Below are 26,589 nucleotides of genomic sequence, written 5' to 3'. Positions count from 1 at the left end.
GAAAAATAAGAATCAGGATGCTAAACACTATCTAGTAGTAATGTTTGAGAAGAACTGGAAAAATCAGCAGATTTAATGGGATTAATATTCCACTGCTAGTGGCTTTTCAAGAAGGCAGAGGCAGGGTAACAGAGGAAGGCGATTTCCTGGAACTGTGCCAAGTAACAAGCTGTTTAATTAATATTCAATCCATCATCCAAAAACTTTATTGGTTTATAGCTAAGATTGCTTAAATGCAAAAGTGCACCTACTCAGTGCAACACAAGGAAATCTCCAGTAAAAATGATGCTTTATTCTGTGTATTCTCGGATCAGACAGTTGCTCTCACAAATTCTGCAACTCCACAAGACATGCTTGTCAATGCCAAAAAAAAAAATATTTAAAATATTTTATTAGAATAATAAAAAGACTGATTTATCAGTCTAAAATATTACCAGAGAAAGGGTAGAGGAAGTGCACAAATATTTTCAAAACCAAATGAGGGAGTGAAATAATTTATGAGAAAGAAAAAAATGAAATTTAAGTCATTCTGAAATGACCTTGACTTAGAGTTATTGTTTCTTTAGAAGTGAGAACATGGAAGGATTTCTATGTATGTGTTTTGGTTTGCTTCAAGGAGGCAAGAGTTAACTGCTGAAGTGAAGGAATGTGTGAAGTGTGCAGAGTGCTGAAAGGCTGAAGTTTGGTTTCAAGCTTATCTGAAGGGTGAGGAGCAATTGAAGAGAGAATGTGCCAAGATCTAAGTAGATAGGGAAAATGGAGCCTCCCTCTTAAATTTCTTCGTTGCTTACTGATTGTTGAATGTGAACACTACCTATAGATATTCGATTGGTGAAATAGGAAAGAAAACTACATTTAATGTTGTAGTATTAAATATATTAATGCTGTGGTATTAATACTGTATTAAAATAAATATTTTCTATACATAGAGAGCATATCCTAATTTGTATATTTTTATATCATGACTTTCAATTATGTTCAGATATTCTTATCTGAGAATATTCCAAAAGAAACAGCATATTTTGTTTTATTACATTGGGTTTTTAGTTTTTGTTTCAAATTCAACAAATCATTTCACATGCTTATAATCAACCCTATTCTAGAAAACATTTATACATACATATAAATATACTACTTATGCTGTGGAAACAATGCTAAGTATAAGCTCAGTGTTTTGATGAATCCGGGCCTAAGAACAAAAATGACTGTAAACATTCTGAAAACATCTTAAGAGAAAGTGCTGTAGTGTTTGAAATGTATAAACAGCTAACATGATATTCTCAGAATGGAATTTTTTGAGATAGCAATAATGATCTACTTACTAAATTCCAGAATCTACTTACTAAATTCCAGGCAATAATTTTATTCAACAACTCTTGAATATCATCAACCATATTAACATTTTCACTTAAAATACACTATTATATTTTATATTTACTCATGTGTTCCTCTACCATATTTTTGTCTTACTATATACTGACCTACCAATATTTTCTCAACAATCAGCTTATTACAAACACTGGCAAAGGATAGCAGATAAATATATGTTGTAACCTTACAGTTCCTTGTCCATTGTTTTCATTTGTTTAAGTTGCATTATAAACTGGGCTTTCCCCCTAACTGTGATATTGAATATGTTTTAAAACATACTTTTAAAAACTGTCACCAGAATGAAAAATGAATAAATGTAAATTAATTTTCCCTTAATTCCAATAAACAGCTGCCCAATATTACTATTACCAGATCCAATAAGCAACTGGCCAATATTGCTATTACCAGCAATTACCAGCAAACTGGTAAAGGACACATCCTTGAACTGTGAGGACATAGGCTATACACTGCTGACAGTATATATTACTGATCTGTTAAGCATTAGCTATCTGTACAGTTACATCTTTAAAAATCATTATCTTGTCTATTTGATAAGGGATATTCTTTTCTCTTTGTTGCAAAAAGGACATAATCAATATGAAAGGTCAGCTGAGAACAATGCATAGCAAGGGGCTTTCTATCTTAGTTCAAAGTTCACATTTGATTTTCACAAAGCTTAGTGTATACATAGCATAGTTCAAGATAGAAATTGGAGACATTCCTCAGTATTTAACTACAAAATACATATTCATTACTGTCATTAGATATAGTCTAATAAAAATGTACCATATATTCAGTATACTTCGTGATACTAAATACTTTCTTTAATATGGATGTATTGAAACAATGTCCTGTATCAAAAGAAGTTTCATTTTCTTAAAATCCCTCTCTAATCAAATATGTACTATTATCATGGTAAAGGTATTTATTAAAAACTGGATTTACAATGGCATTGACCACCTGCATTTCTTGGTAAAGGCAGAGAGCCTCAGATATTCAACACCTCAATAGCATATTGTCATTTAGATAGATACAAAATGCAACACATTCCAGTAAACACAAGGCTGATTTAATTTCATTCTCTGTTCACTTTATTGATTTAGTTGGAATACTGCTGAGTTTACAGTGCTGCATACTAATTCCTGCCAGATTCTGCCTTCACTGTTCACACTGAGCATTATTTTATGCTCAGGGTAGTCCCATGGAGCTCAATGGGACACCATCATGTGAGGTAGAACAGCAGAATATGGTTCTCGTAGCAGACAGTTGTATATTGTTTTTTTATGCTAATCTTACTTTATTCTTAAAAAAAAAAAAAAGGGGGGGGGGGGGGGGGAAGGAAGGAAGAGGAGGCCTATGTAAATCTTTTATTGGCATTTCTACTCACTAAAGAAAATTTCACACATTCCAGATTTAATTTTTCAGTGGTGACTGCTACCCTGCTACCTGTTGTAACTGCTGAGAATCTTTCAAGGGTTCTTTGAAATTATGACAGTTTTAAAGGGCATATTCCCCTTAAAGTGCAGAAAAATAAAGTACAAAGGAGGGTTTTTTCCAAGTGACCCCCTTTTCCTTGCTGCTTTGAGTTTAAGTGAGGGTTTTTTCTAACAATGCTACAAAATTTAAAAGTTTTTAAAAATAATTGAACTTCATGCAGTTCTCTAAGAATAGACTCTGTTAGCCTACCTTATTTCCTATGGAATGACTTCACAGTGATATAGTCCATACTGAACTATTCTTGTATCTTTTTTTTTTTTAATATTGTACCAGATAGTAGCATGAGAGCATCAAAATAAATCTTATTAATTATACTTTCCTCATTCTTCTGTGACTTTCATAATTATTTTTGTTGTTTTTTTTTTTAAATATAACTACCCTTGTACTTATGTCATAAAAATTCTGCCTTTTTCTCTTTTTTAATATTTGTATTCAAGACAAACAACAGGAGGTTGAAATCAGGCCATTTAAAAGAAACATCTGCTGACATTTATTCATATGCTACATGTTCCACTTTCATCATTGAATGTAATGATAAACACACATTCCAGTCAATAATGGCAATTCCCAGCCAAGCTTTACAAATGGTCTCTTTAACACCTAAATTGACAGCTCGGGAGAATTTGAGATAGAAGCTAAATATGGTACATTTGGACACTATTTCCCTAAGCCTAGAATGACTGGAAGACTTTAACAAGCAAATACACTGTGGGTGTGTGGGTATAGTCTTGACTAATACAGGTAAATATCTCATTAGACTTTTGTGTTTTATAAAGAACTACTGGTAAAAGACAAAAAATTTGAGGCATGACATTTCCTCCTTAAAAAAGAAATCTAATTATTTTTCCTTCATACAGGAGAAATAACATTAATGGAAGCTGAAATTTGAAATAAGTTTGCTTTTTAAATCAGAAATATTTTGTCTGCTTTGGCTTATTGTTTCACATTTCAAGCTTGTTAATTGCTATTTCTTCTAAAATAATTTCTATAAATTTACTTTTAAAGCAATATTGTCAAGAGCTAGGTTGATTCCTTATTCAATTCATATGTTTTCATGTAAGAATGTCTTATGAGCTACCATATTGCAAAACAGAGTCTCATTTGAAAGCAATTTTTTCTCAGTTGTGTGTGACCAAAGATGGTATGTATAAAACTATTAGAGGTTTCATGACAGGAATAAACTGAAAATGTCTCATCACTTTGTATGCATATAAATATATTTTTCTGAAACAATAATGATCTCTTTTTGTATTTCTCTGTATATTCTTTTTCATTTTAGTTCAGATTGATTAACCTTCTTATAACTGAATCATAAACTGATTTTAAGTCAAGCAGAAAATCACAGCTTTTCCAAACTCCTTCATGTGTGAATAGTTTATCCTTTCAAAACTCTTGTATAGTTCAAAACAGGTCATTCATTATTTAGCAAGAGGGGGAAATTCTACACATTCTAAAATAATGAATGTAAAAATAATTATAGGATCACAAAGTTATCTTGTATAGCACAATGGAAAGTGTTAGACAAGAAGATAATGCTGTATTTGTTGGTTGAAAGAAATTACTTTTCTGAAATCCATTCAGTTTAGTTTATCATATTAGAATTGGTCACATTTATCTTTATGAAGAACTAAAAACATTGAGGTTCATTTGGTAGTCTTTTAATCTGTAGGGAATTCACTTGGATTACAGTAGCAAGAGTCACTGACCAAAAAACATACACTTTGTGTCTGTCTATTGGCCCATGTCTGTAAATTCATGCTATTGGATGTAGGAGCCAGGTGGTCTACCATTGCCCTAAATGTTGCCCTTATTTGTGTTTATACTTCCTTTACTTTTCACTGACACAAAATGACTACTTGAAGACAATATTGAATGCTTATATATCACCTTTTATCATGGAAGTCCACTGAGTATCTGATAAGCACTAGGAGATACATTCCATGAAATGAATGGACCTGTTCAATACAAAAGGTTTTCTGTACAGTCCAGTTTAGAAAAACTGTTACAAATAAAGTAATTAAATCCCAATTATAATATTTGTGTTCTTATTTAAGAGTCTTTAAACAAAGTTAGGGAAGTGGGGGTTTGTGGATATTTTTTCCTTTTTGTTGAGATTAATTGCTGTGTTTAATGAATGTCTGGTAAGCAAAGTAAGCTTGTTACTTTTATTAATAGAAAAAATAGAATAACTTCTCAGCTGGAAGAGACCTACAAAGAACATTTAGTCCACTCTGAAAGAATCTTTATCTTGAAGTAAAATAAAATTACAACAGGATTTTTGATTTCTAAAGTAATGGAACAGAAAAATTTAGTAAAAGCCCTAGTTCAGTAGAATTTACATGTTCATGAGTGCATGTAATCTTCAAATACAAATCTGTATATCAATGCAAGACAAACCCTAATCTTGCACCAGCGATCATAGTAGAAACAATGTGCTATTATTATGCAAAAGTTAAACGATCTGCAAGTAGACCATTAGGCAATCAGTGCATAAATCTATTTAAAGCTGGACTCTTTGAGCAAGCTTGGGAGTGGATACCAGCTATAAAACACAAAACTCTGTGGATTTGCTAAGTACTGCCTATCCAATTGCACGTGGTACAAAAGTCAACTGTTCCACAGCTTTTGCAATGATGTAATTGTAGTTAGAAAAAAATTTACAATATGGCCTATAAGAAGATTCTCATAGATGAGGAAATTCTCTACAATAGTATCCAAGTCATCTGGATTTTGTATTATGAGGTATTATCACCAGATACATCAGAACAAGTTCCGTATCACACGGTTATCTATTAGAAAACTACTGTTTATGTTGTTTCCTACATTAACAATAATTTTGAAATGTAGTATTACTATATATACCCAATTATCATGAATATTTAATCAGTTATGTAATGATTGCTACAATAAAGCAGGCAGTTCCACAATCAGGATTTCACACCATAATTCTAAAAAAATAATAATAAATAAATACATAAATATATTATATAATGTATAAATAATATATAAAAATATCCATATGTATGTATCCATACATATCCATACATATATACATATGTATATGGATACATATATATGTATCCATATATATATATACACTAACAGTATCTATACATGGAGAAAAACAGTTTGCCAAAAAGAATTAAGATTGAAATCTAGTAACCCTGAATATTAGAAATCTTTTTACTGTAAATGCTCTCTTGGTTGCTCAGAGGTGATGCAAACCACATGTGCAGAGACAGAACTTATTTGTGTTGTAAGACTTCTAAATCAAATTTAGACTGACAAATATTATAAGTTGCTTCTTTGTCTAAAGCTCATCTTTACCAGTCCATCTGGAAATAGATTAAAAAAAAAAAAAATCACACAAGATTTCTGGAAATGTGAAAAACATTACCTGTTAGGGCATCTTGGTTCTCATACCATCCAAATGAGAAACTTTAAGCCCAAGTGACTGTTTTAATGATTTAATGAAATCTAGAAGCTTTGCTAGAAGCTTCTGACATCATCTGGCTTGTCATTGAGAATCCAAGCAAAAGGATGTGATAGTCTTATAACTTAGAAAATGTCTGCTCTTTATATCATGCATCTTCCTCCAAAACATGTGTGTGAAAGTCACACAAATGCATGTTGATCAAATTGTGTGTTCCAGACTAGAATTGCTTAACTGCCTTCAGCTGAAAGACATTCTGGATTAAATCCAAGGACCATCTTGAAGTTCACTGGTGTCCAGAACTGGTAAGCAAACATTTATATATAGAAACAGTACAATCATTTTGAAAACTTATAATTTTACACTTATATTTAAAAATATTATTTTTAGGCTCTGAAAACAATTAACTGGCTCGTACTTTGCCTGAGTGTAGCCACTGATACACCTAAAAACTGCACAGGGCTAGATATATTTGCATTTTGTTTGTTTCTCTGCAGTCATTTCAAGAACTTTCAAAAACTTTCAGAAGTCCTAAGGACCATTGATGCCCAGTTGGCCAAGATTGCTCTAATATCAAGAAAATATTGAACATTAACAAACTGTCAACAGAGCTCACAGTGTTACCTCTACATGCCTGTGTGAAGCTGAGTGGCGGACAGAAACCTGCACAACAGTGTAGGTACCTGCACACTGTGTATATATGTATCTGAGATACTCTACATTCAGTTTTTAATTTTTCACCCATTCAAATGGTAGATGACGTAAACCTGCAGGTTAGCCAGAGCTGTAGTTATTTATGGGTGATTTTACCATCTTCTGGCTCTTTTCTTCTTTTTCTAACATAGAAGAGAAACATATGGACCCAAGTTTTTAAATGCTATTATTAGGCCTATATATAAGCATGGTTGTATTTATGGGTGTTTGGAAGATTTTGGTTTTTGTTTTCCTTTTTTTTTTTTTTTTTTCTTTTTTTTCTTCCTGAAAGAAAGCACAGATAAAATTCAGGTAAATTAACTTCCACTGCCATGCTAAATGTTTATATTAAACACATAAAGATATCTCTGTCTTAATAGTCAAAAAATTGAAGAAAGTCAAAAGAACACATTCTGCCAATGAATGTTTCATGACTTCTAAATGGATACATTTTCCAGTATGCAGTAGAAAGTTAATATGTTCTCAGAAGATTTCTTTAATTTAGTTGTTGCTAATTTATTCACACTAATACAGGAAAAAAATACTGCAAAATTTTTCATAACAAAAAACTGTGCATATCTCTGTGTTTTAGCTGGCATGTGGTTCTACACAGATGGTTTGGGGCTTTCTTTGCTGCAAAACAGATGGGCCTCCACTGTCCCTTACCAATCAAAAGAGAACTTGAAAATATAGGAATATCTTTACTTCCATTGTGTCCTGTAATTCAAGAAATTAAATGCCTAAATATATAAATATGATTTCCTGTGTAAAATGATGGAATATCATATGTTTAATTTAAACTATTTGTCTATATTTAATGTGAAAACTGTTGGGTGGTAGTGGTTTTCTTCCAAACAATAACTAAATATTACAAAAAGTATTGACTAGAATGAGAGCTATCGCTGTTAATCTTAGCTGTGTGATAGTGTTGTATTTGTACTTTGCTGATACTGTTTAAATTTATTTTAGATGTGATACAATGTCATTCAAAATAATTACCAACTTAAGAGAGCAGCTTGTTGACAGATCATCTTTTATTATTTTGTTCACATACTGCACTGTATGACAGTAGCACAGACATTTATAGCGTGAATATCAACTAACTTTTTTTGTTCTATAAGCATTTGCAATGGGGAGAAGAGTGTATTTGGGGCATTTTTTTTCCTAGAAATACACCATTTCCTGCCTCATTTTGGACAACGTAGATTAGAGATCAAAAAATACTCCCGTGGCTATAACTAAAAGTCCCCGAGGACAAAAAGGGAATTAGTCAGACTGAGGGACTGTTTCACCTTGCAATCCAAACCCTACCAACGCTGAAGAAATATATTTACTGATCATCATATTACAAGTGGTGCAGACTGAGTGAGTTTGGGCCCGAGTGTTAGGGTTTCCACCTAACCCACAGTTTCTGTCACCATTGCAGTTTTGATCACTTCTTAACTAAATGTTCTGAGGATATGCCCCTGCTGAAAAACATTTTCATAATATGTTTTACTCCATAGCTGAACAGCGTACAAATGCTCCACAAAACTAGATGAGGCTGCACATAGATTCAGAAATATTCTGACTTGGATCTGTCTGCAGTGGTCAGCCGCAATGCACAGAGACTGTAATCCTAAAATACATTATCATTTTCCTTTACACTTAAGCATGTGGTCATGCAATGCTTTTGAATGCATTGGATATTCCCTATTAATGATGTTATGTCATCTCAGTGATAAATAGTGAAAAGTTCCTGAGTTATATCCTTGGAAATATTCTTAGGTTACTTTTTTTTTTTTTTTTTTTTTTTTTAATGAGCTTTCTTGCAGCTTTAAAAAATGAAGGTAGTCATTTCTGAGCATTACATTAAGGTAATATATCTCTATGAATTATAACAGCATACCATTTCTATCCATGCCTTGAAAGTTACAAACCCAGTACCACTTAACTTCGTAAATGATGTACATTTTTATGATCCAGTAACCCTGTGTGGCAAGAAGGAGTCACATTTTGCTGTGTCTAACTTGAATGAAAAAGGGGCAAGTCATCCATCTAGTTTTAAAGTATGCTGATTTTGTTGAATGCATGGAACACTGAGCAACAGAATATCTTTTCTTTTCCTCTGCAATCTTCATTGATATTTATAGTTTTAACTTTTATTTGGTACATATTGTGAAGAATATATTTTAACATCAAACAGTGCTGGCTGCAATACACCATCTTCTCTTGTGTAGGTGCAGAAAAAATTCTAATTACAGGTGATATTGTTGTTCTTTTTATGTCAATCTGCTGGCTTTTCTGTTTGTTTGTTTTAGTTTAGTTTTTGTTATCATTTAAAAGGAGAAAAGGAACTGATTAAACAGGCATATTACAATGTCAGAATAGCTCATTGAGATCCTATGCATATCAACATTTTTTGAGCAATTATACACATAAAGCTATAATAATTCATTTAATCATGCGAAGCACTCAGATTCAGGAATGATGAACTCCAGTTCATGGCTGGGTATGAGTGTGGTGGTTTCACCCTGATAGACTGCTAAACTCCACCACGCAACTCAGCCTCAAAGGAAGAAGGGGAGAAAATATGATGAAAAAAGGCTCATGGGTTGAGATAAGGACAAGGAGGTCACTCACCAATTATTGTCATGGGCAATACAGACTCAGTGTGTTGCCTATTACTAGCAGACTAGAGCAGTGAGAAACTAAAAGCAAATTAAAAGCATCTTTCCCCCCATCCACCCTCTTCTCTGTCCTCCCCCTGAGCAGCACAGGGGAACAGGGAATGGGGTTTGTGGTCAGTCTGTAGCATTTCACCTCCGCTACTCCTTCACAGTCTCTCCCTGCCCCTTCTCTACGTGAGGGTCTGTCCCACAGGATGCCATCCTTCCCGAACTAATCCTGCATGGATTTCCCACAGGCAGCAGCTCTTCAAGAACTGCTCCAACATGGCTCCGTACCATGGGGTCCATAGGTCAGGAACAAACTATGCCAATATTGGTCCCCCATGGGTGGCAGCTCCCCCCAGATCCCCTGCTCCTGCGTGGGCTCCTCTCCATGGGCTGCAGCTCAGGCCTGGGGCCTGCTCCTGTGGGGACTCTCCATGGGCCACAGCCTCCTCCAGGCCACATCCACATTGGAGATCTGCTCACTGTGGGACCCATGGGCTGCAGGGGGACAGCCTGCTCTGATATGGGCACCTCCACAGGGTCCAGGGGAACTTCAGCTCCAGATCCTGGGGCACTGCCTGCCCTTCTTCTGCACAGACCTTGGGGTCTGCAGGGCTGACTTTCACCCCTCTCTCCAAGTTGCTGGTGCACAGCAGGGCTTATTTATTTATTTATTTATTTATTTATTTTTCTCTTTGTTCAATCTGCCATCCCAGTGGCCCAACCAGCGTCACTCCCTGGCTTGACTTTGCACAGCAGGGCTTGCTTATTTATTTATTTATTTATTTTTCTCTTTCTTCAATCTGCTGTCCCAGAGGCCCAACCAGCATCACTCCCTGGCTTGACTCTGGCCAGAGGCGGGTCCATTTTGGAGCTGGCTGGAGCTGGCTCTGATTTGACATGAGGCAGCTTCTGGACTCCTTTCACAGAGGTCACCTCTGCGGCTCCCCCACTACCAAAACCTTGCCAAGAAAACCCAATACGAAGAGATACTTAGACACAAAGGAAACAAGAATTGCTATGCAACTTATAGTCAATATTTGCATCTTCAAAAGAACTCTATGATGACAAAGTGAACAATCTTGAGACTCCTGGCATAGTCTTTCTGAATGAAAACTGAGTTGGTCATTGTATTCAGGATGTACATATTAGACTACATGAGCAGAAAGAACTATACAGCAAGATAAGCAGGAAGGATGAGGATTACAATTTGGTTAGAAGTCTACATTCACAAGTCAGCAAGGTGAATCCCTACAGCGCAGTGCACTTTTGAATGGGACTCTGTTATAGCACTCTTCAGCAACTTTTGTGACACTAGAGGAAGACCAGGGAGGGATACCAAAGGAAGCTTGTCCAGGCTTTGCAGCAAAGGAAATCAAGTGCAGGGATTTGAGGAAGGGTGGAGTCAAAGTCCATGGTGCTTGTGGAAATCTGAGGGATAAAGAAAAGGAACTGCATTTTCTTGTCAACTCATTAAGTAAAAGCAATATGTAGTTCATTTAATCTGTCCTATTTTTTAATATGCATATGCTAATAATTCCCTTGCTATTAATTAGGAATGGTTTCATTCCTTACAAGGAGATTGTTTTAAAGAAGTAAAAATGCTTTGTGCTCACTGAATATGTAGTAATGAAATTAATCTGTCTTTATGTTTATATTTTTATATTTATTTATACAACAGTATAAATTATATTAAATTGATTGGAGCACAGCTACTGACTCTTTGTTAGGACTCTCCCTGTCATTTGGGTTTGATGTTTTTTAGACTAAAATTGTTTGGTTCAGTTCATAACTTGTATCAACGTAAAATATCTTTCTATCTCTAAATCACAGCAAGAAATGTTGGAATGTACTAAATATTTTGTAAGATAAGGAGAATTACTATATTTTTTATGTCAACATTTTGGAATATACCATGAAAACAAAAACAAACAAACAAAAACCACAATACAATTAAAGCAACTGTCTTTTTCCCCTATTTGTACTTTATTTGCCTTTCATAAAACCCTGTAAAGACACATTTTGTGAATTAATAATTTAATAAATTTGACTTGAGATTCAAAGTATTAAAACAAAGGATGTTTTTTCAGAACTTGTAACCCTAGAGGTTCTTGCAGCACAGTTTCAGAACTCTTTCTTGGTAAGAAACCTTATCTAATCCAGTTTCATCCTTTAAAACTGCCTACATGCTAATCTCAAGGGACAAATTTAATACTGTGCAACAAAGGGAATATAACCCTTCCAGCTTGAATAGAGGAATTGTTAGGACACCATGTGAGGTATGAATAACATTATAATGCTGCCATTTACTTGGCAAAAGAAAAAAAGTCTACTCTTGCAACCCGAAGATTAGAGCTTCTTCCTTGGGTTAAATTTTTTGACCCGTGCTTTATCCCAAGACACCTCTTTTACTGTTGTATTTGGGTCTTCAACCTCTTCTGAAGTAAGCACTGAACGTAAGTAAACAATTTGTTCTAGCTGAAGATAGAAAGTCACTATTTAATTGAGTGTTGATGATAGATGTTCTGCAAATGCTGCAAACATCTTTTACATGGTAAAATAATTTAGTCCTATAGCATATATAGCATTACATAAAGAATATTAGTTTAGCACTGCCTGAGTCTTTAGCATTTAAGTAAGAAATTAGAAAATAAAAGTCAAATGATCTAATGTGGAGAACAAAAATTTGGATTTAAAAAAATATTAAATTATTATTAAATTATTATTAATTATTATTATTACATTCTAAAGTAAGGATAAGCATTGCTTTTCCTTATCACTTTTTTAAGACTAGTATTTGAACTTGTACTCAAATAACATTTTTTAAATCTTATTTTCATATTCTAGAGTTTTGTACAGCTATTTCTTCTCATAATCGTGTCCGGTATGTTCTTTCTACAGTTTAGATTGCTTCATCTTTTCCAAAAAATACATATTTGTAAGCTTATAAGATATATATTACATATATTTACTAAAGATTAGGCTTTCTGATAACTTATGCATAATTTAACATGCTCTCTAACCTACTGCACCTTTTCAGACATTAAATGTAAGTTGTACCTAATATGCTGTATTAATTATAAACATTATTGCAGTTATACTTGGCTACAGTAAGATGTAGAATAATGTAGCAAATAGATCTGGCAACTATTTTTTCCCCTTCACATATAGGAATATCCTAACAATGGACATTACAGCAAATAGCAATGGATTATACCAAGTCTGTCTCTTTGCTGTACTGAAGAAAGTATCGCACCTCTCCTCATTTCTTGTTGTCCAAAAAGAATTCCATGAATCAATATGAGGCCTATTGCAAAGCTACTTGTTCCTGGTACAGAATTTTAACCTCTGATATCACATGTTACTGGACTTAAAAATAAAACTAACACTCTCTTCTGATTTGCTATAACATTAGATTTTCTCCCTCTGATAACTGAAGTCATGAAACAACTTCCTTCAAAGTAATTTGAAATCAAATACCAAATCCTAAACTTGTCAGTAAGGATATCCAGTTCCTCTGGGTTTCACCTGTTAGAGTGCCTTTCAACCATGTTGTCAAAACAAGTTGCATTTTTCCAGTTCTGTTCATTCAGCTTGCAAAAGCTGAAAAAATCTTAATATTGTGAAATGCAGAAGAAAATCTCCAAGAAAAGTATTAGTTTCCTTATATTGTCTTTCAGTATTTCAGAACATGTTGGTGTATATCAAAATCTTTCTGATTGGATGCTTTTAAACAAAACATTTTCATAAGAAAATATGTCATGATCATAAACAATTACTGTCTTCAACAGTTCATGTGGACATGAGCTGCAAACTTGCTGTGATGTTTAACAATGAACAAGATATTTAAACATCATGTAGCCTAATGTTTTCCATTGAAGATGCTCAAACATGGTCAAAAGATGCTCTTTTTTCTTCAAAACAAAAGATGAACTATGGTGGTACTGGGTGTTTTATTTGCTTATATATCTTAAGCACTACCTTCTCTACAAAGATTCATCAGTTTTCTGTTTTATTCAACTTATTCTTGACTGTGCCAAGACCTGTGATCAGCTGGGAAGCCAGCCTAGCTTCAATTCTTTTAGAAATAAAAGGTCTAGTAAAAATGAACAGGTTTGTTTATTTCCTGATTTGTTGCTTGTGGATCTATTATATCTGTATTAATGTTTACTAAATGCTGCCATTCTGATTTGTTGCATTTTGTACACACTTTATCCTTATCTAGTGGATTATTTAAAATGAAAGTAAATAAAAATCAGACCCTCAGTTATTACAGATAGAGAAATCTGGTCTACTTTATTTCAAAGAAATTATGTGCAGATTAATTAACAAAAACAACAAAAAGGGAAACACACTAGTACTAACCACAGTCTTTTGTAACAGCAAGTGCAAAATACTCTACCATATCTGATTCAAATTCTAGAAGTCACAATCTGAAGCTGGTGAGTTATATCTTACTACAGTAATCTTCTGCCTATGGTGACAGGAGAAAAACGCCAAACTTAAACACATCAAATTGTCTATTTTCAGTGTAAATCACCTACATATCTACACGTCCTATATAAAAGGGTAATAGTTATGATTTTTCACTATTAATTGAGGAGCTCCTTGCTACTTAATAAATGAAAGAGTTGAAAATGTAAAGTGGTAGACTCCTTTATTTTGCTTATTTCTGTCAGTAACATTGACTGATCCAAATTTTTTCTTGTTGAAGAGCAGTGCAAAGTATACCAAGATTATAATAAATTCAGGTAGTTAAAATAACAATGAGTCAGGCTTGAAAAAGTTTATCTCGGTACAATTGTAATGGTTAATATATCTTCACCTGCTTTACCTTTCAGTTTTTTTTGACCTGTTACATCTATGACAACAGATACGCTAAAGCAAACAAACAAAAAATCCACCATCATCATAATTTTCTTTATACCTACACAGCTGCATGGACACCAGTTACAATATTTCTATAATAGTTTAAAAAGATAGACTGCAGTTTGGACATTTGCCTAAGATTTACCTCTTTTCTAGATGTTTGTGTACTATTTCACACCAAATTATACATGAAAGAACTGAGAACTATAACTTTGTTCAGGTATATGATGATATTAGGCACCACATATGGATGACAGTCACAACTAATAACATAGATATACATTCAGGCTTATTCTAAAAAGCTGAGAAAAGTTATGAAGGAGGCTGACTTAAAGGAAAAGATAAGATAGAAATGTACTAATGTAAATTGTTAAATATTAAGAAGCAGTGGCAAAAAAAACCTGTGTCTCCATGATGAAGCTAATATTTATGTGTGCTAATAATTGGATAATATTTACATGTGCTGAAAAATCTATGTTAACTTAAGATTTCTTAATAAAAAAGCAAGTGGAAAAATAAATAAATGCAATTTATTAAAATTGCAATATTATTTCAAAAAAAATAAATGCAATTAATATAAATTAGAAGTGAGACAATGGAAAAAATACCTAAGAAACTAAAGACGTCATGGAAGATTCTATGTCCAGCATGGCTTCACACAATATGAGAATTAAAAGAATATTAGTAACAAGACAAATTATAGTAATGCTACATACATACTAACAGATATTTCTGATTAAAATAGTAAGACCACAAAATATATTTATATTAATATTTCTAATGTTTTGGAAAGAAGCTGACTGAATTTTTATTTTATTTTATTTTTTTCATAAAGCAGTAATGGAGTATTTCTAGTCTGCTCTGCTAGAAATTCATACAAGCTAAAGCCTTCAAGGGATAATATTTGTTTATCAGCATATAAAAATGATTTCCATCATCTGAACAAGTATCATCTTCCCAAAGCTTACTTTTCATTGGACAGAACTTCTGGAAATGTAGGAATATTGTAACACTGTGACAAGAAGTGAAGCAACCCAGACTACAATAGACTGCTAACATTTTAATACATACAAAGCTTGTGAAAAAGCTGATGGGAAATTCATTTGTCAAAGAATTAAGACATAATAATTCAAGTCAGCATGAGTCTACAGAAAATGTCTTTTCAGATAAAAGTAATTTCATTTTTTGATGAGATTTCAAGTTTCCTTGTTAGCAGTAATTGTATAAATGTAAGAGACTTCAGACTTGGTTAGATATTAATGAACTGGCCAACTGACAGATTCCAAAAATAGATGCCAATGGAAAATAATTGTCAAATGGAGCATTTCTAGTGTGGTTCCATGGGGACTGGAATAAATCCAATTGCTTTTCATCATAAATATTTAAGTAAAAATATATCACACTGGTAAAATATCCAGGTGACATAAAACTTGGTAGAGTGATAAATAAAGTCAGAATAATTTGATTCTTTTAGAGGGAAATATAAGGCAGAAAGGGACCACTGTGACCCTATTCTCTGAACTTCAATATAGATACTAGCTAAGAACTTCTCTGAATCAATGTATTGGAACTAAAATTGTGTCTCAGAAAAATACCCATGCATGTTTACAAAAATGCTCCAAACAGTCCACTGTAGTGGAGAAACCACTGCCACACTATTTAAGTTGTTCCAGTAGTTACTTATTCTAATTATTTAAGATGTGTGCTTCATCTTGAGTCAGAATTAGTCTGGCTTCAGGTTGCAACTATGGTCTTGCAATGAAGTTTTCATGCTGAGCCAGACTTGGTGGTACTTCTCTCTCCCTTTACTATGAAGATAGAGTGATTACTTTCCTTACCTCATACTAGGTACTGTAATATTTAGAGACATGGTAGCTGAGTAATTCCACAGGGATGGGAAAACACCCGGCTTTTAGTATGATAAACACAGCAGAACTTATCTGAGTATATATCGCTGATCTAGGACCATCTACTTTGTAAAATGACAGTATACGTCTCGAATTTAGTTAGAATTACTTCTGTTTCTGTGCAAAAATCCCAGAAATGAGAACACACATAAATATATTTCTGTAAATAACAATAGAAATCAGAAGGGGATATGGATAACTATGATCAAACAAACAAACAAAAAACAATTAAAAACAGACACAGAACTCCTAAGGTTCTGCTTCATGGGGAGCAGATTTCATTCTTTGAAATATGCAGAGAGATGTTGGTAGGTTAACTAGAGGCATTTTTTGGTAATTAAGTTTCTAAGCACAAGGTAGTCTTGTTTGAGAATGACTTTTTTTCACATTAAAAACTGGTTTAGAGAGATGATTGAGGATAGTCAACTGTTACTAATTTTTGAGTGATAGTGAGAGTAGTTAGATGTTCTCCAAACGGATCAACATAAAATCAACTGAAACCAAATGTTGAAGAGTATTCACCAGCCACATGCACAGCAAAGTAGCTTTTCACAAATTGCACTTAAATTTATGATTGTTAATATTTTTCACTTGTTTCCTTCCTCAGCCCCCATTGAAATATTTTTGGAGAACCACCGGAGTCTATCAGAATTGCAATGGATATGGATTTCATAAGTGGCTGAACTCTAAATGCACATGCTGTCACAAACAGGCGAAAAGAGCTAAGAATAACAGAGGTGACATTCCATTCTGGCACTTACTGTCTACAGTTAAATTCTTGATCAAAACAAAAGATTTATTTTAATCCTTTTGAGAGTTGAAGTATCTCAACTTTCCTAAATATCATCATGGTTTAAAGCACATCGAGGTGAAATTCAGCATATTAGAGAAAGATGCAGCTCAGCACATGGCTAAGAATCTTAACAAATATAAAAACAATTGATAATCTGACTTTGTAAGCATGTGGACCATCTTTGGCCAGACTTGGCACAAACAACTCTCACATTAATGTTTTTTTCTTCATTATTTGCACAGTCACAAAAATCTGCTTGCAAGATCCATTCTTCTCATATGGAAGTCATTTTAAAAAGAATGTTATTCAATATTACATTGAATATAGATAGTATATATTATCTTCCAACTCTTTAAAAAACAAAACAAAGCCCTCCTGAGTTGAAAGGGACCCACAAGGATAATCAAGTCCATCTCATGGGTCCATCTCAGGACCACACAAAAATCAGATACTATGTCTGAGAGCATTGTCCAAACACTTGAACTCTGGAATCTGAATCTATATTTTATTGAATCTATATCTTATTGAAGTTACAAGCCATCTTCTTCTATGGCTATGAATGAGGACGATTCAGTTTAGTTTCTTCAATCTCTAATTCACTCAGGATGAGAAGTAAAGAAATTACTTACAAAGACCAGGATCTATTTATTCTAAAATCTTTTTTTTTTTTTTTTTTAAGATTTTTTTTTAAGATTTAAAAAACAAAAAACAAAAAAACTTTCAGTTCATTTCACTATGATAATTTTTATTTTGTTTAATAAACTAGTTCAGAAATGTCTCAGGGGAAGAATTAAGCAACTGTCCAAGATAGCAGACTGCCAGGGCAATGCAATTGTGGCTGCATTGCTAACTTTGTTTTTACTAGGAGGCTGTTAGTTTGCATACAAATTCTGCTGTTCTAAATAGTTTTCTTACTTATCCAACACAGCTAATAGTTTCATGAATCAATAAATGTTAACTTCCTAATTTTTGCACTTAACTATTTTCAGCTTCACTAATTTCCAGAGTAAAAGATAAAAATTAAGCTCATCGCTTTTCTAAGAAAAATAAAGTAAAAATTAAGAAGTTGAATAATGTTAGGTTATTTTATAATTTACAAAATTATATTGTATATCTTCTTGTCCAGCAACATGAAATGACATACCTGGTTGCAATATCATTCTGGTTACATGTTACAGTTACAAGGAATCTATAAAGGTTATCTTATCAACCAAAAAATGCCATTTTTTTTCCTTGGAGTAAGCACTACAGGAACAACAACAAAATATTAAAAGTTATTTCAAATGACTATTTCAAAACTATTTGTATTCCCTCCAATGTTCAGAAACATCTTTATTTAAAAAGTGAGAGTTTTTACAATGTCTTCTATGAGATTTTAAAGTCACCAATTATTTCCTGAATGAAAATAGCGTTTGCCTGATTATCAGATACACTGGCTAAACCAGTAACTGGTAGACTAGTTAAACTAAAACAGTATCAAAAGAGTGAATGAAAGGAAAATGAAACCTTGCTCTTCACTCAGCTCTACTTAATTTATAAAAAAGTTTCTATTTGTTATCAGCACTGAAGATATCATCTAGCCACAGTCCATCTTGCACATCATCAGCAAAATTGTTTACTGAGGTCCTATTTCTGAAAGAATACTTGCATCCTCAAGAAAGATGTCCCTGCACACTCTGAATATCTTCGGTACTGTATCTTTATTTTCTATTGGTATGCACACCACTACCAGACTTTGATATCAAACATAGAATTTACAATTTTGGCTTTTTAAGTGGGAGAGAAAAATGTACAGATTTGACCTTCAAAGCATGAAGAAATAAAATGAAACTTTCCAATGGTAGTTACAGGTAGCTCTTCTCTGGGGTAGAACTAAATTATAGCATTTTAAAATTGAAGATGTTTACATAGCAGCTGTAATATAGCAGCTTGAAGCTGCCTCTTCAAGCACCTCTGCTAAAGCAGCAAACCATTCTTCTGTTTTTTCTACCCCTACTCCAGATGCATAAACCTGAATCCTTTCCATCAACAAACGTGTATCTGTGCAAACAACCTGAATGGACTTGTGGCAAAATGGAGCCTTGGGAAGCTTGTAAATAAAAAAGAAAGTCCTGCTGGGTTATAAGGTTGGTTATTCCCTGTCAAGCCTGAGTGAATTTCATGGAGAAAGCAAATCAAACTTCCAAGTAAAAGTGATGGATTTGGGGCCCCCCTGCACCCTGCATTGCTTACAGACATTGTTTATTTTGCATGTTTGAACTTTACAGTTGTTGTCTAGTTGAAATATGTATTAGCTATTTTGTGTGCAGCTAATGTCAGAAAAATTGTCAAACCTCTAATGAAAAAATATGAGTAATTCTTTGAAATAGAATTATTTTAACTTCTACATAGGATGCATCTCAGAATAGAGCCCTATCATTTTTCCTATGAAAATTCACTGCTACTGTGCTAGCTTTATACAATTAAGTTCCAAAGTTGAGTATGAAGAAATATGTTCAGCTTTTTAAATCTTCTGATTTCAGTAAATTGTTAGTCTATAGAATTACTTTTCTTTAGTGTACCCATTTCAAGGAAAATGAAATTGCCAGTTCAATACTTGAAATCAAACAATATCTGGAAAAAAAAAATTTGGTACTCTTTTAGAATGCATGCAACAGCGTATCTGCAACAATTTTTAAGATAGCAGAAATTGAATTTTCCAAATAAGACAGTTATTTTATAGTTACGAATGCAAAAATATGTGCATCATATTAATTGCTTAGTCCTTTGCTTTGATAAAATTACTTGCAAATTTTGTTTTAGAACATTTTTTTAGCAATTTTTAAACAAACGAGGTGGGAAATTGTCCCCCTGAGGCTTCATTAAAGTTTTTAAAATGCTTACAACAATAAGTCTAGATTAAATCAATATATTTATGTTGCTTCACTCAATGGTTTATCGTTCCCTGTCACTTACACAATGAAATATAGTTAATAAATTGTTAGATCATTTTTCTTTTTTTCATTTGAAAATGTTTCAGCATATTTTAACATACCATTTTTTGAAGTAACTAAAGTCTAATGTATAACATTAATAAACGGTGATAGACTTTACTATAAATATTGCCTCTGTTGCCAACTAGAGTTACATACAAAGCTGAATATTGCAAACATCAGTTCACTCATTCTATTGATAATGAAAACATGGGCCTTTTGTATTACTTTTTGTGTATGTTTCAAACCCAATGTTCTATTATAATAGATACAAAGCAATGTTAAAATAGTAATGCCTTTGTTTGGAGTGTGTTTTTTAATACCAACAGATTGTTGGTGGTAGGGTTTCCCAGAGTTTTACATTTGCTGACGTAAATCTTGGAATCTTCAGTACAGTATTATGTTATAGGTAGAAATTCTTAGTAAATAAAAATTAAAAGCTTGTTAACCAGGTGGAAATGGCATGTAAAATGTCTCTCTCTAATGCCTCACTCAGAAACTTTTGATACAAATGGAAATTCTCTTACTAATGTCTGCTTTCATTCAATTACACTTACTAAAAAAGCCATTTCTCAGAGGGATTGATTAAAAAATGTGGTGAAAGTAAAACCTCAGATGCTCAATTTCTGTAGCAAGGCCTAGAAACATTTGGTGAAATCATAGCATGGTGAGATTTATATGAACCTGAGTCTAATATATGTACATCAGACAAGTTCCACTGGTTTAAGACTCTCAGAACAGATGAATAAGGAACAACAACCTTGCTGGTCTTGTTAAGCATGGTGTAGGTTCCAGTTTATGAAACAGAGATGCAGGTACAAAGGAAATGTATGGTCAGAATTGAAGCACCTCTGAAATCCAAATTCCTTTACTACATGGCATTTCAACAGGAATTAAATATTCAAATGCTCCTAATGTGTGCCACTAAAGGGAATTCATCATGAAAGGAAAAGTGTACATCTGTGAATTTAAAATAAATGGGTGTAACAAAATGGTAACCATAAGACAGCAACCAGGATTTCTTCACTTGTTCTCACTGCATTTCATTCATAGTGACTGTTGGCAGCACTCAGTGTGTGGGGTTTATATATGTATTTATAGATATGTACATATTGCTTATATAGGAAGCATAGACACTTGAAAATAATTTTTTCTCAAATCGTTCTACAAAGGCCAACTTGTCCCCTTTAAAGCTGCAGCTCTTAAACTAGAGACATCAGAACTGGATATGTCTCCAGATTTGTCCAAAAGTGCTTTATAAAAGAGAGAATCTTGTCTTCTAAGGGACTTAATTAACTGCCCCCAAAATATCCTTCTGTTCTAGCATTACCCAGACAATGCTGCGAAGCCTATAGAGTAGGTCAAAGTTGAAGCTCTAAGTCTAAAACAACTCACTCTTTTAGGAGTAAAGCTCTTTGGCTCACACTAGTTTTGCAACTTGCATTATCATAATAGTATAAGAAATTGTAATAATATAAGAAAAAGAAGAATTGTTTTGAGCAATTCAAGCCTTCTTAAGAACTGGATTATGAATGATTAAAACTGGAAGATTAAATTGAACCCCTACATTTCTCACACAGTATCATTTTAGATACTTCTGTGTCTGTTGAACTAGACTGACAACAAAATGACACAAAAATCCAATTTAAGTGTCAGTCAATGCAATGCAATTAATTTGGTGTTAAGATGGAACATTAGTACATTTTGTAGAAGAGGTTAGAACATTTTCTCTAGCATTGTGACACTATGTCTATCTCAGTAACTACCACAGCCTTTCTAAAGAAATATTTACATTTAAAAACAAAAAATCCACTGAAAATCCACATAAACTGAAAAATGAATAGGCCTTTTTATATTAAACTGTACTGATAAAAGATTTAAAAAAAAAAAAAAAAAAAAAAAGCACCCTTACTGCAGCTTCTGTGAACTAGGAGGATCTGTAAATGTTGTGTCTGATTCTGGACACAGAAAATGGAGACAATCAAGAATAAATAATATTTTAGATAGAACCTGTGAAAATAAGATCAGAAGTAAGCCACAGTGATTTCAAGATGACTGAGCACGACTTTTCATGTACAGTGTCATAACTGCGTTTTAACAGAAGAAAAGAATAAGTTAACTGTAACTATATAACTATAGCAGTTACATTTAGAGGAATAACCAAGGTGGTAAGGTGGTAGTGGGTGACAAAAACACTGTTGCCTACTCCTTCTCTGTCACAGACCTCAACTACAAATTCTAGCCCACGAGATGTTAGACACTGCATAAAAAAAATGTTGGGCATATGAACTGACTGGTACCTACCAGCATACAGAAAATTCTAACTAGAATACAGGTGTTTGTGCTTAAACTTGCCAGTTAGCCAGGAAACTTTTTTTTTTTTTTTTTGTTTTTTTGGGGGGTGGGGGGTGGGAGAGTGAAGATAATCATGCTGAACAGAGGGGAAGGAGAGAGGAAGAATGATCATCTTCAGTGCTTCTTCCTTAGACTTCAGCCTCTGTAAATTAGCCTGACAGATGTATGATCTGGGAATTTTTCCAGATTAATTTTTAAGAAATTAAAGCATTCAGCACTGGTTATGGTAGGAATGTTTTGATTTTACTTTTTTGTTTGTTTGTTTTGTGTTTTTTGTTTGTTTGTTTGTTTGTTTGTTTGTTTGGGGGGAGAAGGGGATGGAGGGAAGGTAGAGGGGTAGAGGGTTAGATCTGTCTTAATGCCATGAATACTTTCAGACCTACTCTTGCCATACCCTTGAGAACTTGGACAATTAAACCTGGTTGCCCAGACTGAAAGAGCAAAACCCGATTCTCTCATTTCTATTTCACAAAGACCAAAATGCACAATAAGGCATTTTGATTGATAGGTATAAGTTAACAGGTGCAGGTCTTACACTGAAATTTGGTGAAAGCAGAAACGACTGCAAGTGGTTGAGTGGAAATCAAGGCCAGAGCATAATTTATTTAGTTAGTTGTTTTGTTAATGTACTCTAAGAACCTGATATTCATGAACCAGAGCAACTGTAATTATGGAAAGAAGCACACCCACATACTTCTATGTAGAGAAAAAAAATTCTATGTAGAGAATAGCTAAAATTTTGGTTGAGCAGGTCACATGCCAGCACTGTTGATGCAGGTACTCAAACCTCTGCAAGCCTCTAAAGAAACTTCCTTCATGCTATCCTTGTTTGTGTTACAGCAAATCTGGAAGTAGCAGAAGAGATTAAAGTTCTCTTGCACTGGGTATTGTAAAAAACAGATGTCAAAGTCTAAATAATAAAATAACATAAACAGTAATTATTTGTGTTGTAATGTTGTCTACAGACTGCAACCTTCAGGTGCTATTTTTGTTCAGAAACAGAACAGAGAGATGGCCCTTGTTCAAAAAAGATTATAAATTACATGAAAGAACACAGTCAGCAAACAAAATAAAAAATAAACTATCTCTATTTTTCTGATTAAAAACTGAACTACAAAATAAATTAACAGCTAAATCTATATTGTGAAGGCTTTAAATGATTATTTTCCATAGCCCCTTGAAGAGGCAGACTCACAACGCTGTCTACCTGCACATGTGTTTTCTCAAGTGCCCCAGCTTCCTAAATACAAATTGGTGGGAGTATGCACAACTGTGTAAGTTCTGAAGCTGTAAAGGAGTTAGAGGCAAAGTCTCAAAAAGATTTTCAAAGCAGGCTTCTTCCATCTGTTTTGCCTAGAGGATTTAATTAATTTAATCAAATTAGCTCTCATGTAAAGGAATGGAAACAGCTCACTATATATTTGGGAGTCTTTTCAACTATTGTAGCTGCCTGAAAGGTAGTCTAATGTTATCAGCAGTCTGGGCTCCTGGCATAGGTCAGAGAGAGATACAAAAATTCCAGATGGTGAGTTATCCTTCTTAAAACAGGATGATTGACATTGCAGAACTACTTCTTATTTTATTACAAAGGGAACCCTGACCAGCTTAGAATAGATACCTAACCTTACAAGTAATGTTGGGTGATATAAATAGGAAGACAATTTTGTTACATGGCAGTAATGGCATAAGTGATGCATAAGCGAGGCATAATGAAGGCTTCTTACTATTTTTATTATTTTTTTTTAATTTATTGAAGGAAAGAATTCACATAGTAGAACAGGTTGAGATAGAGAAGCATACTCCATCAGGACTAAACTGCAAAATCTGATTTATTTATCTAAAAGTAGATTAAAAAGATATTTGTTGAGTATAGGAATATGTAAAATGAAAAAAAATATATAGGTGATTTCTTACTCTAACAAAACAAAATGCTACATGATTTAGTGAATGAAAAATGAAGAACTAGGCATACTCAGGCAAGACATGAATTTCACAATGAAAATGATAACACAACTGGAACAAAGAACTTCTTTATAACTTCAAATCTTTAAAGAAAGATGAGATACCTTTTTGAAGGTATGCTATAATCTGAAGAATAGGTTAATTCAGATGAAATGATTGTAAGGATCTTTAAAATTTCTTCCATCTCAGAGGCCTCCCTGATTGTAATAACTTGAATGACTTAGACATCTTCAGATGACTCAAGATATAACATGATTAAGAGGGAATGGCCTTTGTTACAGAGGAGGCTGTACAGTAAAGTTATCTGAACTATTGAGGTACACTAATTCTGCCAGCAGTAGTTACTTCTCTCTTGTCCTTGTTGCTCCTGGAAAAAAAAAAAACAAACAATTACTATTTTTTTTTCTAAGTTGTTTCCTGTGGTATAACCTTTGTGACAGTTTTAATAAGCCTGTGGGCTCATTCCCTAGTCAAATCCATCTATGCTGAAAACATGCCAGTTTGAAAGGAAGTGTCAAGGTCTTCTCACATTGCTACAGAGACTCATAGAAACAGGTGATTTAAACATGAATTTCAGTTTTAAATTAGTGTATAAGAAATAATAGACTAATTTTATCTGCTCTCTTTTTTTTTTTTTTTTGAGTATTTCCTTCTAAATTTGTCGGTGGCTTTCACCAGAAATAGATTTTCTCTCTTTTATTTTAGATGATTTTCAAAAATTCTGTGAATTGAATTTGTTTGTTCTGCATGCAGTTTTCAATACTTAAGAAGTTTTCATTAAACATTTGGGTTTTATGCACAATGATGTGTTTTTAATTCCTGTATAGGAACTGGGGTCTAGTGATATTTCACACTGGACACCGGACTGTTAGAAGTTAGCTAAATTCCCTAATCAATACAATAAAAAGTAGAATAATTATCTTCTTCTTGCTTCCTGTTCCTCCAATATTTAATTTGAGAAATTATTTTTAATCATTTATATAATATACAATAACATATACATGTTTTATTTATTTATTTATTTTTAATATATAATAATATATATTTATATAAAATAATTTAATTAACTTTAATTTTACATACATAGTTTTTACAATACAGATAAATTTCAATGAGCCTATGAAAAATGCTTGAGACAGCTCAGTTTCAAACTGTTCTGATTATTGCTTTGTAAATTAAAGCATAAATTTGAATGTGTTGTTTATTTTATTTATTTTTTTTTTATGTTTCTTTTTTTAACACAGCTATTGCTGTAATGACACTGGGAAAATATGTCTGTTTATTGTAGACTAAATAGTTTCCTTAAAACATTCTAAACACATGCAAAAGTTCATGATGCATAATGATTTGAGTATTTCTTTTAGGTAGGTGTTCTGTATTTCAGAAGATCCATATGTGCCACAAACAGTGAACAATCAAGAACACTCACTGATTATGATATGATTTTTTTTTGGCAGCCTCTTTCTGTTGCTCTGACAGAATTGTAGTGATGCATTAGTCATTTGCATAGAAAAGATCTTGGTCCATGACAGTCATTTATTGGAGGTGCCATCTGCACTTTTTGTGAGTAGATTTTAAGATAAAAAAGTGTATTTGTTTCACTGGTACTTTAAAAATTTGGATGCAGTCCTAGTCCTTTTCAGCAAACACTAAAAAAATAAATAAATAAAACGTGTAACTTGCTTTCTTATTACTAACTAAAGCTCAAGAATTAATTAGGACTGAAATAAAAATTCAATTGAACCGTAAAACGACTCACAAAGACTCCTGATGTTTTCATTTTATCTCAAGGCAGTCAGATTGCTGCAGTATATATTTCCACATTTATTTTCAAAATGCCCGTCACTCTTCCTGACGCTATTTACATAAATTGTCTTGTGCTAAACCCCAGTCATAACAGCAGCATAACTACAGTTCCTCCTCCTTGAGGCCTTCTTATTTGTATGATCATTTTGTACACATTTCAGGACAAATCTAATGCTTGATAAGAAAATATTCTTCTGACTGCAGGTGTCTGTAAATGGAAAGAATCGTACTCGATTCGATTACTGGTATACAAAATACTGGTATACAAAAATACTGG

Source organism: Aythya fuligula, chromosome 5 (genome assembly GCF_009819795.1).
Source record: "Aythya fuligula isolate bAytFul2 chromosome 5, bAytFul2.pri, whole genome shotgun sequence".
Lineage (NCBI taxonomy): Eukaryota > Metazoa > Chordata > Aves > Anseriformes > Anatidae > Aythya > Aythya fuligula.
This window is presented reverse-complemented; position numbering follows the sequence as displayed.